Here is a 16,796-nt window from a genome sequence, read left to right as displayed (position 1 = left end):
TAACATATCTCGTAAAAGCCCCGTACATCTTGTTCGACGTTAAATCGAGCGAGGGAGAGAGAAAGAAATCCTAGAGTATAGTGTACAGGACCAGGACGTGTCGTGCCGCAGAAAACCGCGGCGGCGCGAATTGATTAACGGCCGATCGCGCGCTTGCGAGAGAGAGAGAGAGAGGTCCTCGTCCGCCTCCTCCATCCGTTATGCGATAAGGCTGCTCCGCGCGTACATATACACGGGCGTATAAGGGAGCCGACGTTACAATTTGTACTCGGCGACAAGCCGTGGAGGCCTTGAGGACGAGAGAGAGAGAGAGAGAGAGAGAGAGAGAGAGAGAGAGAGAGCCAATTAGAGCCTAGCGAGCACACGTTCCCTCTCCCATGTGCAAATCGTTCGCTATCTCGTTCGGTTATGCGAATTATCACTTCTATTTCACGGTGCATAGGGCGCATCCAAAAACAAACGACTCGCGCTTCCGTATATAAATCAACGTCCATCCAGCTGGCTGTACCCAAAAACGAGCAAACAACGCCGCATTCCAGGCGTCGGCTCCCGTCGAGGGTTGCGTCTCGCGCCTATAATGCAATACGAACAGCTCTCGTCGTGGGGGGCGCGAATAACGGCCTAATAACGGTATTAACAATTCGCGCTCTCGTATACAGTGTTTCACTTCTCTTTACGCCTGGTTGCCCCTAGCGCCGAATAAATTTGTAACCGAGCGCGCATTGACGGGATGCTTGTGCAAATCGAGGCTATTGCCACACGATACCTCGGGAGTTTAGCATTTTACCAGAGCCGCGGCAGCGAGGCTGTCGCTCCAGTTTGCTGAGTCGCGCGATAGGCAGGAAAAGGAAGTCGCTTGCGCGCCTGTCGTCGGCGTCAAACAATCCGCGCGGACGTCGAGAGATAATGGAGCCGCGATCGACGTCGATCGGTGTCATCGTGACCTACTGCCGAGAGACGCGCGCAAGAAAAGACCGCGCTCGCGGATCCGTCTCACCTTTTTTGTGCGGCTTATCACGGCGAGAGAACGGTTTGCGGAATGGAAGTGCGCGGGAAAAAATGTGCGATTTTTACGTTACAAAAATACAAATTGATCGATCGCACAGATTCTATCTGGCCGCGAGCTCCGTTGCAAGAGACACTCGAGGGTCCTCGAAAGAAAATGATAGCCGCGGCGCGTCCCGTTAATCCGTCTGGCTCCGGTCTCAATAATAATCGAAAGCGCGGCTATCCGGCGCATTATCGTCAAATCTCGGCAATTTGAATTTTTCGAGCCGCGCGCACTGCGCTCTCGCAGCTCTCTCGCGAACGCTCCTAAATCATCATCGGCTCTCTGCTCTCCCTCTCTCTCTCTCTCTCTCTCTCTCTCTCTTCCCTCGTCGCTATGTAGGTAAAGAGCCGAGCAATAAAGCGGCGAACAACTACCGGCTCCGCGGCTAATAAATCGCAAATCTATATGCGCTCTCCACTCGCGGATCGACCTTTAATATTCATCGCTGCGGCTCACACAGGGCTGAGCACACAGGCCCGCGGAGAGAGTTCAAAGTCGTGACGAACGGTTCGCCGGATCGTTTATGACGTATTATACGCTCATCGAGCGGGTGAGAGAGAGAGTCTTTTATACGAGAGTCGCCGGTTCTCAGCGAGAAATCTTTCTCCGCAGTATAGCGTAGGAGGGGGATCGATTGATGGATCTCGAGTAGACTCATCGTCCGCAAGTTTCGGAGAGGTACTTGCGATTTATTGGGAGTTTAATTGGGGATCTCGGCGTCGTGAGCTGTGAGTTCCTGGGCAGACCTGGCGGGAAGTATGCGATTACCGCGAGAAGCGAGGCTCATTGCTAATAGCCTCGCGTTATTCATTTTTTTTATCTTCGACTTCCTCCACAGAAGATCGTAAAATTCAGCTTCAAACTCCCATCGAAAGCCGCAACAACAGAGCTTATAAAGAAGCCCTGATCCTAAGCTATAGACCCGAGTCTGGACCGCAATTAGCCACGATCTGCCGGGAAACTCTGCCCGCGACGCAACAACAATCTCGAGTCGAAACTTGTCCAGCAATCCGCAGTAGCCTCAAGGTCGACGACTAGCAACTTCAGCGCAGCTTCGTTAGGGCTTAGTCCGCAGCCTCGAGTCCCAAAATCTGCCCCTCCAAAATTCGAGCATCGTTCGAGCACGTAATTGTTTCTCGTAATCTCGCCGCGAGAGCTTGTGCGAATACAGCGCGTGAAAGAGTCGAGAAGGGCGAATAAGTGTGTCACGAGGCCGATGGACCACTGCGTGAAGCTTTTGCACTCCGTGTTATCTCGTAAGATTCTAACATAACTAATTGAATCGCAATCTTCCCGGACATTTGTGCGCGAGAGTCCGTGTGATTTTCGACAGCGATTCGGAGCCGATGGCCCGGGAAATTGGCAAAGTTGAGCCTGTCCTTTGACTCGGAAAACAGCTCTACAACCGTCCCTCGACTCCGAGTCGACGAAGTCAAAGTAGGAGTTGAAGAAGAAGAAGCGGAGTAAGAGCCTATTGAAGATGTAATAACGCCGCACAATGGCACGCGAGAGCTTTGCCTTCCGATAGGCGGCGCGCGACGAGAGAGAGAGAGAGAGAGAGAGAGAGAGAGAGAGAGAGAGAGAGAGAGAGAGAGAGAGTTTCGCAAGTGCCGATTGTACTCTGAGCCGCGATGCCGCAGCTGTACCGAGAATTTATACTGCTAATGATGCTGGATAGATCTTTTCGAAGAGTCCCATCGAGACTGTGACGAGGTGCGAATTCAATTGCTTATTTAACGATCGCTCGTCGAGGATAATAGATTCAATGCGCTTCGTTCAGAAGATTTGCAAAAATTTCAACCGCACGCAGAAGTAAAATGGTTATATGCTCGTGGCCGAGGTCGGGTCGAGGTTGGCTTCGTCCGTCATTGGCCTCCTTCCGCTTATTCCATAGACGGCATTGACCTTCATCCATGAGGATCAAAAAGAACCTCGTACACACGCGACGATGATTCAATCCGTACGTGATCTCGATCTTGTTTGCCGTACGAAAGAGCACACGCGTCCGTGATCCAATTTAAAATTCCGTTTGCTCTCTTTTCCACGAGAGATGGCTATCCTTTCACAAATATCGTTTTGTTTACGGAAATACTCCGGATCTCGCGAGCTTTTCCGAGGGAAAAATACGCTGGATGTTTGCAAACTTTTTCTCTTGACCCAGAAGTATATACAATGATAATAATCCGGCCTCATCCCCTCCTAGCGAGAGCCAGAATTATCATTATCATCCTCGCGTTTCCCGAAAGCTCGCGTATACATATCTCTTTCAACGGCGCTAGCGTCCGCAGGCAGGCAACCGCAAACGAAACGTGTACGTGCAAAGCTAACAAAACTACGTGATGGACGGACTGAAAAAATATGCCGGGAAAAAGCGGGGCCGGGCTTTTTTATTGGAGTAATGCCTTCGCGAAAACTGCTCGCATGAGAGGATCCGCTGGTTGTCGCTGTTTCTCTCTCTCTCTCTCTCTCTCTCTCTCTCTCTCTCTCTCTCTCTCTCTCTCACTATCAATATGTGTAACTGCGTGCAGCGCGGATGGAAAATAGACTCGGCGGCTGGTGAACATTTTACGACGAGACCGTGTGGATATGAAACAGATTTTTTTTTCGAGCCTTTTGCGCGCAAGATACGCAAAGCTTTGTAAATTTTTTATGTTTGCTTCGCGTGTATGTGTTCAGCGCATGACATTACGAATGAATTTTTTACATTGCTCGAGGTTTTCTAGAATGATACGACGGAGAAGTAATAATTAATCAAGTAGAAAAAGTCCGATTAATCGAGTCGATATGCGAACGTTGGAATGAATATTGAATTCCAGTTTCTAATATACATATATTGCATTTTATCACTGGCGCATTTTATTCGAAAGAATAGGAGAGAAAACTTTTTTCAGCGCACATCGCAGCGGAACAGCGTATAGACTAAAAGCTGCAATGCACCTGAATGACGTAAAACTTTTGTTGCTCCGCATGATATTATTGAGAAAGCTCTCTTCCTCCCTCCCGCTGACAATGATGGAAAAATGAAATGCATCTCCGGGAGTACGGATGTATTCACGTTGGAGACGCGCGCGTATACCCGTACGCGGGACGTAAAAAGGAATTGCACTTGCTCGCAGCTTTCTTTGATCGGAAATATAGGGCGCAAGGTTTAAACTATATTATTCATACTGTCTGCATAGAGCGAAATCGTATCTACCCTCGGCTCTCTATACGCGCCGAAAGACGTATACCAATATTATTGAGCTGTGTATGAATTTTCGAAACGAAAAATTAAAATTGTACCATCAATGCGTCTGTCACATAGCCGTCGTCTTCGACCCAATTCCCTGTCATTCACCGATCTGACTTTCCGATGAGCAAAGCCCGACGAAATTTCATTTTCCACCTGTTGTGTATAATTTCATCCCACGTAGCTCTCGGTTTCTCGTCCCTCCCTTTGCGTGTATCCACTCGCTAGCGCATCTCAATATCGATGTGTATTTCATTTCCATCCCACTACCGCCGACGCGAATGCATTTCCATTTCAATTCGGCGCGTATAAGACGTCGTCGCAGTATATCTCGACTTCTCCACGGGGACGACAGGAGACGGGATCAAATACACGACACGAGCCCCGATGCGGTTTCACCCGTCCTCTTGGCAACACGAGCGTCTGATCGGAAGTCTTAATTAGCCGGACGGTGAGACGTTTGATGTGATACTCGATTGTTGATTTGTGTCGAGAAATTCCGTGTACGGGTCTACTTGAAGTTTTGTTTAACTTTTACACCTGGCGATTGTAAAAGTAAAACGAAACCGAAGAGAGCGAGCGGTAGTAAAAAGAAATGAACGCTCCGCTCTTTTCTTCTTCGCTTCTTATCGCAGCGAGGTATTCAAAGGCTTTGATTAATGGAGCGAGAAGGACTTTAAACTCGTGACATACTCGATGATTTCTGAGAAAAGTATGCGAGCGTAATGAAGAATATTTTCCGGCATTGTTTTTTTTTTCGAGCCAGCTGCGCGTATACACGTGGTTTCCAATTTTATGATTCAACAAGAGGAGAGTTGTTGCGATAAATCATAAACTCAACAACAATATTTCAGTGCGTGCTTTTCGTGATTAAATTGAATTCATTGTTCCGAGAATGCGCTCTCGCGCAAGTATCAATATTGATCGGACGACCTCGTTAGCGATATATACCAGCTCACAAAGAGAGGATCTTCCTGCCTTATAATTAAAATTCAATGTACGCGCCCTGCTCCGATCCCACGCGAAAACTCAAACGAAATTCTTAATATCCCGGCCGCGCCGCGACGACTTTTCAAAGCGCAATCTCCAAAGTAAAAATCTCATTCATCCCCCCCCCCCCTCCCGCTCTCTCTTTGCGGGTAAAAGGAAGCCTCACGGTAAAACACTCGCTCGCGCGCACTAGCCGCAATTATACGGCGAATTCTTTTAAAAAACAGCAGTTAACGACGTTCCTTTGTGCTCGCGCGCGCGGGGAGATTCGCTCCCTCATTTAAGGTCGGCTGAAAAAAGGAGGAAGCATCCGTTACCGCGAAGCGTGTATATACGACGTATTTTATTCCGAGAGGCGCAAAAAGCCCAGCGACGATTGCTCTTTTCTCTCTCTTTCCTTCTAAGCCGCGTGGCGTTATAATGCGGCGGGCTCTTGATTGAAGCCGCGCGCTACCGGCAATCTTCTAATTTCTACCGCTCGCTGCAGAGCCGAAAAGCGCGCGGGTTTATTTCTTTTAATTAAAATCGTAGCTAAGCCCCCATTGTTCGGTCTTCCGCGTGCGAAATGGAAAGTGAAAAAAAAAGACGCAGCCGATGACATCTATGGCGGGCAAAAAACGTCCGGGAGTATCCGAAACGTTCTCCGCGCAGGCCACGATCTTTCATTCATAATCGTTTCGCGGTACAGGCGGATGATAAAAATCCCGCGACGTATACGCGTAGCAGCTCTCGAACATTTTTATCGGCGGCGCGCGATACGAGGAGGCTCCTTCTTGCTCGGAAATTCCTCCGCCGTTATTATACGCACACAGGGGGTAGACAGAGAGAGTGAGCGAAAATTCCGGGCTAATTGTTGGCGGTGGCGCAATTTCATCTCGGCCGATCCCCCGAGGAATTCCCGTCGTGTCCTTTCTGTAATAGCGCGAGCGAGCGAGTTGTTCTCGGGGTTAATTATCGCGGGATTGAGCCGACGCTGCTGTCGATCGATCCCCCTCCTATACGCCTTGATGAGCACTTTTTTATGCACAGAAAAATATTCCGCGTTTATCGCGCGATAAGCGGATAATTTCATTCAAGCGACACGTTTCAAAGGTGAATACCATACTTTTCTAATTGATCTTTCGTTTTATTCGTCAGCGGGTGAATATGCGTGCCGTGTATCGAATAATTCATACACCGTCGAACTAACAAGTTAACAATGCGTGTATGCAGCGAGAGAAGAGGGATTTTTAGCCCGTTTATTTTTAATCTTCTCACGTTAAACGAGCCAATTCACGAGAGAATACAACGGAACATCCTAGATAATGAATAACAGAGCGTATTTCATTTGGAATACGTCGGGGAAACATTGATAAAGGAGCTTTATTTATACATATACAGCGCGCACTGACCCATAAATGTTTGATAGAACGTTTATTCGAACATTGAGGTCGGTGCGCGAATATTATCGCGTTTCGCGACTGTCGATGATCCGTCATTTCAATGGAATCATTACCAGCGGGGCGATTTTTACTTCAATAAAATAACACCGTGTATCGCGAGACCCTTTCATTTGCGAATAATTCGAAAACACTAGTAAATCCCGTTTTCGAATCATATCCGCAGCAGACCACATCGCCTCGGCTCGTGTGTGCTGCATGAAATCGATTCGCCCCGGGGAGAAGGAGAGGGACGGTGTCTAAGGGCCGGAAAAAGCACGGTATGTCACTGAAGGCACGTGAACGATGGAGACTCGACCGCATGAGTGGACGGGAAAAAAAAAATTATTTTGCCTACTCTCGAATTGGCGAATTTGCACATTTTCGTGGGCGCTCGCGGCTGCGCCTGACAGCTTAACGTTTTTCCGGGCACATAAATTTTACGGGCGCCAGCATAACGCGGAGTTTTACAATTTTTCGAGTATTTTTTCCAATTCGCGCGAGTAGTCGTTTGCGTTTGAAAGGCCGCGGCGAATCGGACGGAAAATTAGTCTAATAAAAAAACAATTCGCGGAAATTCGATCGAAATTGTGTTCGACGTATCGAGCGTAAATCCCGTGAAAAACAGAGTCGGCAAATTAAAAAAGCTACATATATCGCTCGGTGTATTATATAGACGCGCGCTTATACATCGCTTTTCATGGCACAGCTCCGACAAAACGGAGCTGCGGCCACAAATGGGCTCGAATCCGTCCTCGGCGCTTTGAAATTCAACTCTCGAATCTCCGCGAGATCGGCCCGGACAAATGGTACACCCTCGCCCGCAGCGACGAACGTCGCTCAATATAAGCCGTCTCTCTCGCGCAATACAACTACCCACACTGGGTGCCTTCGCGCGCGCGCACGCGCGCGTTTCCTTATTACCCACACTCTCACTACGGCTTCCTCGAAAAATCGTGTGTCTCGCGCGTATAATTCACACCGGCTTATCCGCATCGAAAATTCAGATCGCGCGCGCGCGAGATGTAAATCCGATCGTAAAAGCGGGCGCGACCGCGAGACCGTTATCTCTCTCTGGTGCGAGAGCGTCTACGTCGAGTCGCGCATTATCGCGAGTTTGATAGGTTTTGTGTAGATGGACGCGGCAGATTGCGCACTGATGTGTGTACGCGTTGATTGAGTGCTAGGCTTGACGAGGCGATAGCCGCTCTGCTTTGACTGTTAACTGAAATACGGGTGTTTGATATAGAGATGGGCGAGGTTTACGACGAGCTCTCGACGATCGTTCGCAGATTTATTTCTTTTCCTCGGCCGTTTATGAGTCTGAAATTATAGACTTGATGAATTTGACGAGAGATGCGCGGGGCAATTGGGACGCTTGGCTGTTGATAATATAACTAATGGTCTGGCTTTATTGATGAATATGTATGGTGATAGCGTATTTTATAATGGTTTAGTCGATGATCCAAGCACTACGGGAACACACCCTCTTCGCCGTCCGATAATCCGGCTTTAGCGCTTTCCAAAAAAAAAACTCCTCACGATCGCAATTCAACGCTAGCCTGGTGCAGCAATACTCCTCTTCCGCCGTGGTTCAGCTCTCGAAAAATTAGTGGTAAAAACCCCCAAAGATAACGAGAGCGAAAGAGCGAGAATTGCAAACGGTTTCGCGTGCTCGTAATCTCCAGCAGCAGCAGCAGCAGCAGCAGCACTCGGTGTGAGTCAACAATGAGAATCGAGGAGTGGCTATGGGCCGCGAGAGCGCGCGTGTGTGTATGTGTAGCTGCACGCGGTGATGAACGCGCGATTTCCGATTTAATTGCGCCGATTAGTTGCCGAGCGCGGGCTTTTGACGCGATTTTTCTTCCTACCGATTCACCGTTAATGGCCTTTTACGAGCGCCCCGGCCGCGTATTTGTCTTCGCTCGTATGTACCGCTGATTTGCCGCACGTAGCTGCACGTGCGCGTCGAACGAATTGAAGTATCGAGTTAATAAAAGATGATTGTTACGCGGCGAGAAATTTTTCACGCTCGTTTATGCTCGACCTTTATCGGAATGATAGTTGGCCGATCTTGCGCGTTCAGTCGTTCAGCGCATAAGGTGTATCATCAGAGATAAAACTAGCAGAGCTCGCGGTATGCAGTGGAACGATTTCAAGTCTTCCATAGGTATAATACGACGAAACGTGCGGGGCAGAGGAGTCGTAGTCCGATAATGGACAATTCGTGCACAAAGGCGCCAGAGTGCCCTGCAAAGAAGTAGCGGAAAATACAGGAACGTCACGCGAGCGATTGGCCACTCGATCATCGTCGTTGTCACACTCTAGTCGTATAAAGAGCAGCACCGGCAGCTGCGATGGTGGCGCGGGTTTAATGTGTTCGCCGCTCGTAAAAGCTCAAGATGCGAGCGACAGCGCAACAGCAGCAGCAGCAGCCTTTTCTTTGCGCGTGGATATGGATATATGGACGTCACGGGGATCATTTTGCACCGTCATATGCTCGAATACGACTCCCCCGAGTGTCCGCATGGCGAGTTCCAGCGCGACGAGTTTTGAGGTTATGTCTTCTGTGTGTGTGTGGATTCGCCGAGTGTCCTATAGGTGCTGCAGTGTGTTTGCTATACAGTAATAGGTTCGTGATGGCTCGCCTGGTTTATTGACTGAGTTTATGACGTCGAATGAATTGCGCCATCGACACACACCGTGATCGTGAATTTTCTTTTGAATTCCTCCAATGCGCCAGCAGTTTTATCCGTCATTTCTCTCTCTGTATAGCGAGCCATCGATGTTGCGCAAGACTCGCAATTAGATCGTATCGTGGTGACCATCGCGCGCGGGCTTGCATAACGCGAGTGCGAATTAATAAAGTCATAGCAATTTCTCAATCCAGCGCCGTAAATACAGCGCACGAATCATCAGTAGATAGGGGATTTTTCAGCTCGGCAACAGCATCGTAAAATAGCGGCATGCACTTGGCGTAATCGATTCCTCGGCGTTTTCGAGCACTATGCACATCCTTTCTCTCTCTCTCTTTCTCTCCCATCGATTCGCCATTCCAAACAAAAATACCAGACCTCATAAAACTATTACTTACGCTTTCGACTCTACCGCGTTGATACGCTCGCTTATTTATGGTTCTCGCCCATAATTGCAGATGGACCGATAACCTTCCGCGCCAGCCGCAATAACTCCCATCCGTGCTCGCACTCGTTCGGTGCATTCATACCTCTCTCTCTCTCTCTCTCTCTCTCTCTCTCTCTCTCTCTCTCTCTCTCTCTCTCTCTCCCTCTATTTTCGATCCTGATAACAATCGAACCGGCCTCGTCAATTAATACCCTGGCACGAGTGTTGATCCGTTATTTTTAGGTTATGTGCGACCGATCTAATCCGCCGTATACCTGGGATTCCCCGAACCGAGCGAATGGCTTCGGCGGGAAATTCAAAGGTCTAGCCCCCGATATCGAATGCTTTCATCGCACGGAATTGCATAATTGCGCGTATGCGGTACCGTCGAGCTGGACGCAAAAACTGACGCAATTACGCGGAATGCGCGCGTCCGTGCGCGGTGGTTTCTTCGGAAGCGAAAAAAATTAGCGCGTGGCAGTGCTGCGAGGCCGAGCTATGCGTCCGAGAATTCGGCGCTTCCCGCGCTTAATTAGCTACAAGGAGGAATTTTGTTATGAGTTAATTTCACCGCCCCTGCTTGGGATTATGGATTAACAGTCCAGTTGCTTATTCGCATGCACAAGTGTGCAGAAAAATACCTCATTTTTTAATTCTTCGCAATCAAGTGCGAAATGCACCCATAGCGAACAATGCGGCCTCAAATACGCTGCCGTACGAATTCGCTTGAAGGTCGATGCTGTACAGTTTCAAAGCGATATCGGACGCATTGCAGCAGTGCGAAGGCCGAAAACAAAACCAATTCGGCGAATTCGAGCTCTCGTTTCGATTTCACTCGAGCCTTTCACGTGCGCCGCCAGTCATGCGCGGCTCGGCGGAATAAAAGAGGAAGTGCATAAGATACTATAATGGGCTGTTTTGAAGCATTTGATTCGGGTCATCGAGCTCGATAAGTCTTTGAATGAGCGGAAAAAAATTAATCGTCGCGATACTGAAACAAGCTGACTTCTTTCAGGCGTTTGTCAAACAGGGCGCTTACAAAGCCACGCAGTGCATTATCGGTCGATGCTCACATACCGCGCAGTAGTGTTACACGAATCAAATACTTTTTTATCCAACGCGAAGCGACATATGACGGAAAAATACTCCCGCTTTGCGGATATAATCGTAAATCGCCTGCGACAAAAGAATCTGCCAAACAATGCGATCAAATGATGTGCAAATAGCGCCATGCCATCAGCTCTGACAATTACGTTTATTGTCCCGATTTTTGTATTCATGCCCCCCTCGTGTCAATACAGCGACGCGCGTGAAAAAGCGAGAATCCGCTCGACGCACCCGCGTGATATTCGCCGCTATTCGTATCGACTCTATACTCGCGCTCGAATTTTTCGCCACAGCACACGCAAGGTCGGATATGTACTAGAGTGCGTGCTCTCGGCAAATATACAAAACGAGTTTTCGCGCGGCTCGCTTCTTTGCCGTGTGACGTTCCTGACGCGTGTGCGCGCGATATATTGGTTCAGCTTCCATGCGGATGCAACAAAAAAGACGTAGCTCTCTCGTGCTTTATGCGGATCAGTTTTCCAGAGATAATGCCGTGTGCGTTTTTTCGAAGGAACCCGTTAATTGTAATCTCGTAAGGGGATCCCGCTCGTAAACAAACATTCCCCGGACTCGTCGAGGCGCGAGAGCGAGAGAGCTGCTCTGAAACTATACATATATCCCACGGTTAATCGGCGCGAGCGAGCGCGCTTGCGACCGTTAGAAAAAGTCAAAAAGCCCATCGCAATAAACAGCGAAAGCAACTTAGAACAGTGCGCGCTCGAGGGAAAAGAAAGAAAAGTGTTAACCTTGTAATGTATACACGCGGCGATATAGTTGCGTATATAGGTGCGAGCGCACACAGCTCAACCCCCTCGTGCGCGGCGGGCATCTCACCTCTGGCCGTAAAAAGGAGAGCATACGGCCGCTCCTTCTCGCGCAAAGAAAGCATAACGACGCTGCGCCCCGTCGCGCGGAAAACTACTCTCGCTGCCGCGTATCAATTACCCCGCGCGCGCGGCCGTTATTAATAAGAGTAATTACAGCCGGGGCTAAAAATAACGCTCCCGATAACGCGAGAAGTGTATACGTATAATGCGCGAGTGAGCTATCGGGATTTTTTTAGAAATTCGAAAGGAGTGAAATAATGAAATTTCTTGTAGGACGACGCCGTCATCGCGACAACGAGAAAAGAAACGTCCGACGCAGAGCTGTGCGCCCGATGGAGTCGAAATTCCAAGTTTATTAACTGCGTCGTTCTTAACGTATAACAATCGACAAAGGTTCCGTTCGCTCAATTAATAAATCCTCCGCAGCTCTCTCTATAAGTACGTATACCCTCGGCGCTCGCTCTGCCGGCGAAATTTTCCGAAAGCTCGCTCAGCCATTCTTCAAGCGCATATCGATAGTCCCGCGCAATAACTATACGCTCGCCACGCTTATCTCCATCTGCTCTCGCTCTCTCGGGGCCTCCGTCGAATGGCTTACTCGATCCCTTTCCACCTATACGTTCGCGTATATCTCGTTCCCGGCGCGCATAGGCCCCTTCTTTTAACCCCCGCGATAAGTCGGCCGTCGTAAAGTCCCTCGGCAGCTGACGATGCGACGCGCGCGCACGTGCTGTCTATTGTATCTCGGCGTATAAGTTGGCGAGATATTGGTACTGCTTTGCGTACTTTGATTTTTTTTTAGAATATTCATATTGGAAACGCGTACGATTGTCGGTTAAGCAGGTAAAAGAAATTTCGTAGGTCGGCTAACCTATATTTTTCTCTCCCTTTGCAGCAGCTCGGCGGAGCAGGGTGAAAAAGTGAAAGAAGCTCGAAATTCTATTCGCGCGCGGGCAAATTTGCCGCTTATTAAGCGGGCTATTTACGGTCCGGATAACGAGGCCGACGCGACTTTCCGAGGCCCGAATTTACGCGCGTCTCTGGCTTATCTCCCCCGCGCCGGTGGGAATTTTAATGAGAAACCTTTCGAGGGCGCTTCTTTTTTCGCGCGCGACGCTGCGTGAATGGATCGGCGAGTTTTCTCTCTATGAGTGAGTGTGCGGCGGTGGCGGGATGAGCTTTTGACTGATTATGAGAGATACGCTACTTGGGGGATTCATTTTCGAGCTCACCTGAAATTTCATTCAAAAAGTGCCTTTCAACGAGCGACTTGCGATAGAAGCTTTTTGAATTTCTCAGGAGAGAGGCTTGGATGTTAAAATAGACGGCGCGGGGATATTTATATTCCCGGCGCATCAGCTAGCGCATAGTCGCACGCAAAAAGCCTCATTTCCATATCCTTTCGCGGATCATCGGCGAGATCTCACGCGCAGTCGATACATCGTCCTGCACAGAGCCGTATGCACACATATCAGCTCCGCAGCGATAAATAATATATGCGCCGAGAAACTCTCCGCGGAACGTCTCGGGGCACCTCAGCCCCCATCAGCGACGTTAACGGCCTAATTAACGGAGACCGGATTAATCACGCGCTGCACACATAACGCCGCGCGAGTGATCATCGCTTAATTAGGCAATTAATTAAACGCGCGCTACGTGTCGCTGCGCCACTGGCTGCTTTATATTTTGCGGAGACGTGTGTGCTCGCGGGGGAAGCTTCGATCGATGCGCTTTTATTTCGAGAGAGAGAGAAAGAGAGAGAGAGAGAGAGAGAGAGAGAGAGAGAGAGAACGGCGAGGAGATGCGGTTCACGTTGAGTTATTTATAGGGTGTGTGTGCGCCGCAGATTCTCTCCTGCTCCTTTTTTTGGTCGGCAGCGCTGAAATTGCGGCCTCTGGGAATTGGCTATTCTACTACCGAGACTCTACGGATTTTTTATGAGCCCCGACGGCGTTTGTATTTACGGGGCGAATCATCTAGGAATAATGACTGTTTCGAGTCTTTTCGGCCAGTGGTGTACAATGGGGAGATCAAACTAATCACTGCGCGCGCGATTGTTATCGCCGCGGATTCGATCTATTATTCAGGCGCATTTGAATTGTTAAGCGACCCCCCGTAAACCGCGCGTGTATACGGAGCGCGTTTGATCGAGTAGTATAATCAGATCTCAATCTATGTATTTACGAACACGTTGAAAATTAAAATTCTCATGCATCTCTTATCTTTTCTGTTACAGGTGAGTCACTCTAAACGATCAGAAGTCAACGTAAGTTGTGCATTGATATTTATTCCAAAACAGCCCCGTAGCCATCAATTAGCTGATTATTTCCAGCTCGAATCCGTCGAATCCAATCCACTCTCTCGCTTTCTCTCTCCCCTCGGTCAAGCAAAAAATTCTTCGTCGACTGAAAGCTCCTTACAAGCCGAAGCACTACCCTAATCCCATCGCTATAAAGAAACCAAAAAGCTCGCGGTCGCGCAGCAGGAGACACATTGAAGATGACAACTCAAACTCTCCCTCCTTCGGGCTGGCGGTATAAAGGCGAATCTTCTACCTTTCTCAAACACATCGCTCTCGGCCGAACTGCAGCAGCGCAGAGGGCCTGCAGGAAAAGTTCGGTTCATTCCTCCCCGAACTTTGCGCGCAGACAAAGGATGTAGCCGAGCTCCGGCCACTTCTCTCTTACTCTCCGCTGCTGCCGACGACTGACACTGTGATCTTTTTCTCCGGCGAGTTACTCCCGCCGCCGCGTGTGTATAGCGACGGCCGAACTGAGCGCACTTTAAAACTTGAAGCAGACGGAGAACTCGAACGAGATCGAATACCTGTCGGCCGACTGCTGGCTTTTTTCTCTCCCTCTCGCTCTCTTCTCTCCTCGTTTCGAGCTTCCTTCTTCCCGCCGTCGACTTTTATAAGAGCGATCGATGTCTAATTTCGCCATTTTTCGCCCCCGAAGATTGATGGTACTCGAGGATCGCTTTTCGGCGCGACGACCTTTTTCCGCGCACGAGGAAGGCTGCGATTGCTTCGATCGACTGTAGCTCGCTCTTGCGCAATAACGAGAAATGCGCGCGCATTGAAATCGAGCATAAATCAAAGCTATATAAGACTTATCGCATTTTAATATACACACGCGCACCGACTCTCTCTCTCTCTCTCTCTCTCTCTCTCTCTCTCTCTCTCTCTCTATCTATCCATTTAAATCTCCGCAGCGATAGATACGCAAACGGATAAACGCCAGCTCCATAATCCCATCTATTTACAGCGTGTAAACGTCACCGCGCAAATTCCTCGCGGATACACACATCCTCGCGTGCGCCTCGATCATTTATCGTTCTTTAACGCGCGCATCCATCATACGTACACGCGCGAACGCGCTATCCTAACCTCAAAACTTCAGTCTCGTCACGTCCGAATGCTCTCTCTCATTTGTGTGTGTGTGCGTGTGTGTGTGGGGGGGGGGGGGATACGCGCGTCGTGTTGGACGTCAATCAGTGCCGATCGCGGCGAAGCTGCGGGCCGATCGATTCGTTATACGGCGATCGGCTTTTAATCGTGAGGTTCCCGATGTCTCCTCGCTTTTACCGAAATCCAACCCGCTAAGAGCGTCATCGATCTCTAGCCGATATTTTCTCCCGGACGATCATCGGCATACAGAGCAATACACCGCTATCCAAACTTTCACACGTTTCATCCGACGCGCACGAGATCCGCAAGTCAAATAAATAATCATCCAGGAATAACACCCCATCAATCTTTCCTCGAACAACGTCTCGCGCTCGCGCGAGCTCCCGATCCGAAACGCCAGCGTCGATATTAGTAGGCAATAACTCTTGCGGCGATGCACAGCTGCGGTGTATACCTATATGCCAAGCTACTACCGTAACACGCCGGGCTTCATGAACGTCGGGCTTTTCGAATCACGGCTGCAATGCTGCACCGCGCGCGCTGAAAAAAAGTGATGCAGCAGCACGGAAAGCGGCCGAGGCTAAACTCAATTTATCCGGGGGAGAGAAGAAAGGCGAAACGGTGCACGACGCTGGCGCGCGCAAGCGGGAAAAGTGATTAATGGCGCCCGAGCGTTTGATGTCTATGGGCTTGGATTGTTCGATTAATAAATTTCTTTTTTCTTCCCGCGCGCCCCATCTCGTTTCGTCTTTGTGTTGCAGCGGACTGGTCTCTCTGCGCGGTTAACTGGATCTCTCTCTCTCTCTCTCTCTCTCTCTCTCTCTCTCTCTCTCTCTCTCTTGTTTTCTGAATGAGAATCGCGTACGAGGATTTTTAAACGATACGTGGCAGGCAGCTACCGCAGATTTATCTCGCTTCGCTCATTATCTCCTTGTTAACTTCGTTGTATTTCAGACTTTGGTTTCGCCTACCCACCCCCCACACACACACACACACACACCTACCACTTAATTCCCTATCAAACTCGGTTTGTTTGCTTATTTTTCAACGCTCGTTACACGACTGCGCGGGATACGTACACGTATACCAGTCCTCAATTAAAAAGATGTTACCGATGAAGCGAAGATTCGCGCGCGCTCCTCTTCGCGCAACTTTGAATCCTATCTATGCGCTGATTACATCTCGGCCGGCTTTCCTCACTCCTCTCGAATCTTCGGAGATTAATGGATCGCGGTTCGTTGAAGCGGAAATCATAAACAATCGCTCGATTCGCCGTTATTAAAAATCGTTCAGAGCGAACGCGTTAATTCTGCCGCGAAAAACGTTTGTCTTCAGCCGATTAATGCAGAGCCGAGTAGATCCACTTATCGTCTGCTGCAGCTCCATAGGCGATGCTGTATAAATTATACAAATGTATTCGCAATGGATTATGTTGCAAAAGCTAGCTCGCAACACGTGTAATTAATAGCCGCATAGTTTAATGTAGTTATGCATGCAGTACACGTTTATATAAAAGCATTCGCCCGAGGAGACATCTTCATCATTAGCGCGAATCGCGTGCGCGCTATGTACACTGAAGCTATGCCGATTTTTCAATTGCATCGAATTCACGAAAATTATAAATAATCCCAGCGGAATCAGA

The 16,796-nt window shown here is 49.1% G+C and overlaps 1 protein-coding gene and 1 long non-coding RNA gene across 4 annotated transcripts in view; both read left to right on the top strand.

Annotated features, from left to right (window-relative positions):
• The window catches only part of LOC100122037 (CCR4-NOT transcription complex subunit 6-like), a 287,898-nt gene that overhangs the window by 215,723 nt on the left and 55,379 nt on the right, over positions 1-16,796 (top strand). The gene's annotated exons all lie outside the window — the stretch shown is intronic.
• Positions 1-16,796, top strand: part of LOC116415949 — a 44,293-nt gene that overhangs the window by 7,873 nt on the left and 19,624 nt on the right. The window contains exon 2 of the long non-coding RNA XR_004226482.1: positions 13,982-14,011. This is a non-coding gene — a long non-coding RNA (uncharacterized LOC116415949). The remainder of the gene's footprint in view (positions 1-13,981; positions 14,012-16,796) is intronic.

The sequence above is a fragment of the Nasonia vitripennis genome, chromosome 1 (genome assembly GCF_009193385.2).
Source record: "Nasonia vitripennis strain AsymCx chromosome 1, Nvit_psr_1.1, whole genome shotgun sequence".
In the NCBI taxonomy this organism is placed as follows: Eukaryota; Metazoa; Arthropoda; class Insecta; order Hymenoptera; family Pteromalidae; genus Nasonia; species Nasonia vitripennis.
Note: the sequence above shows the minus strand (reverse complement) of the source record. Positions and strands in the feature narration are given on the sequence as shown.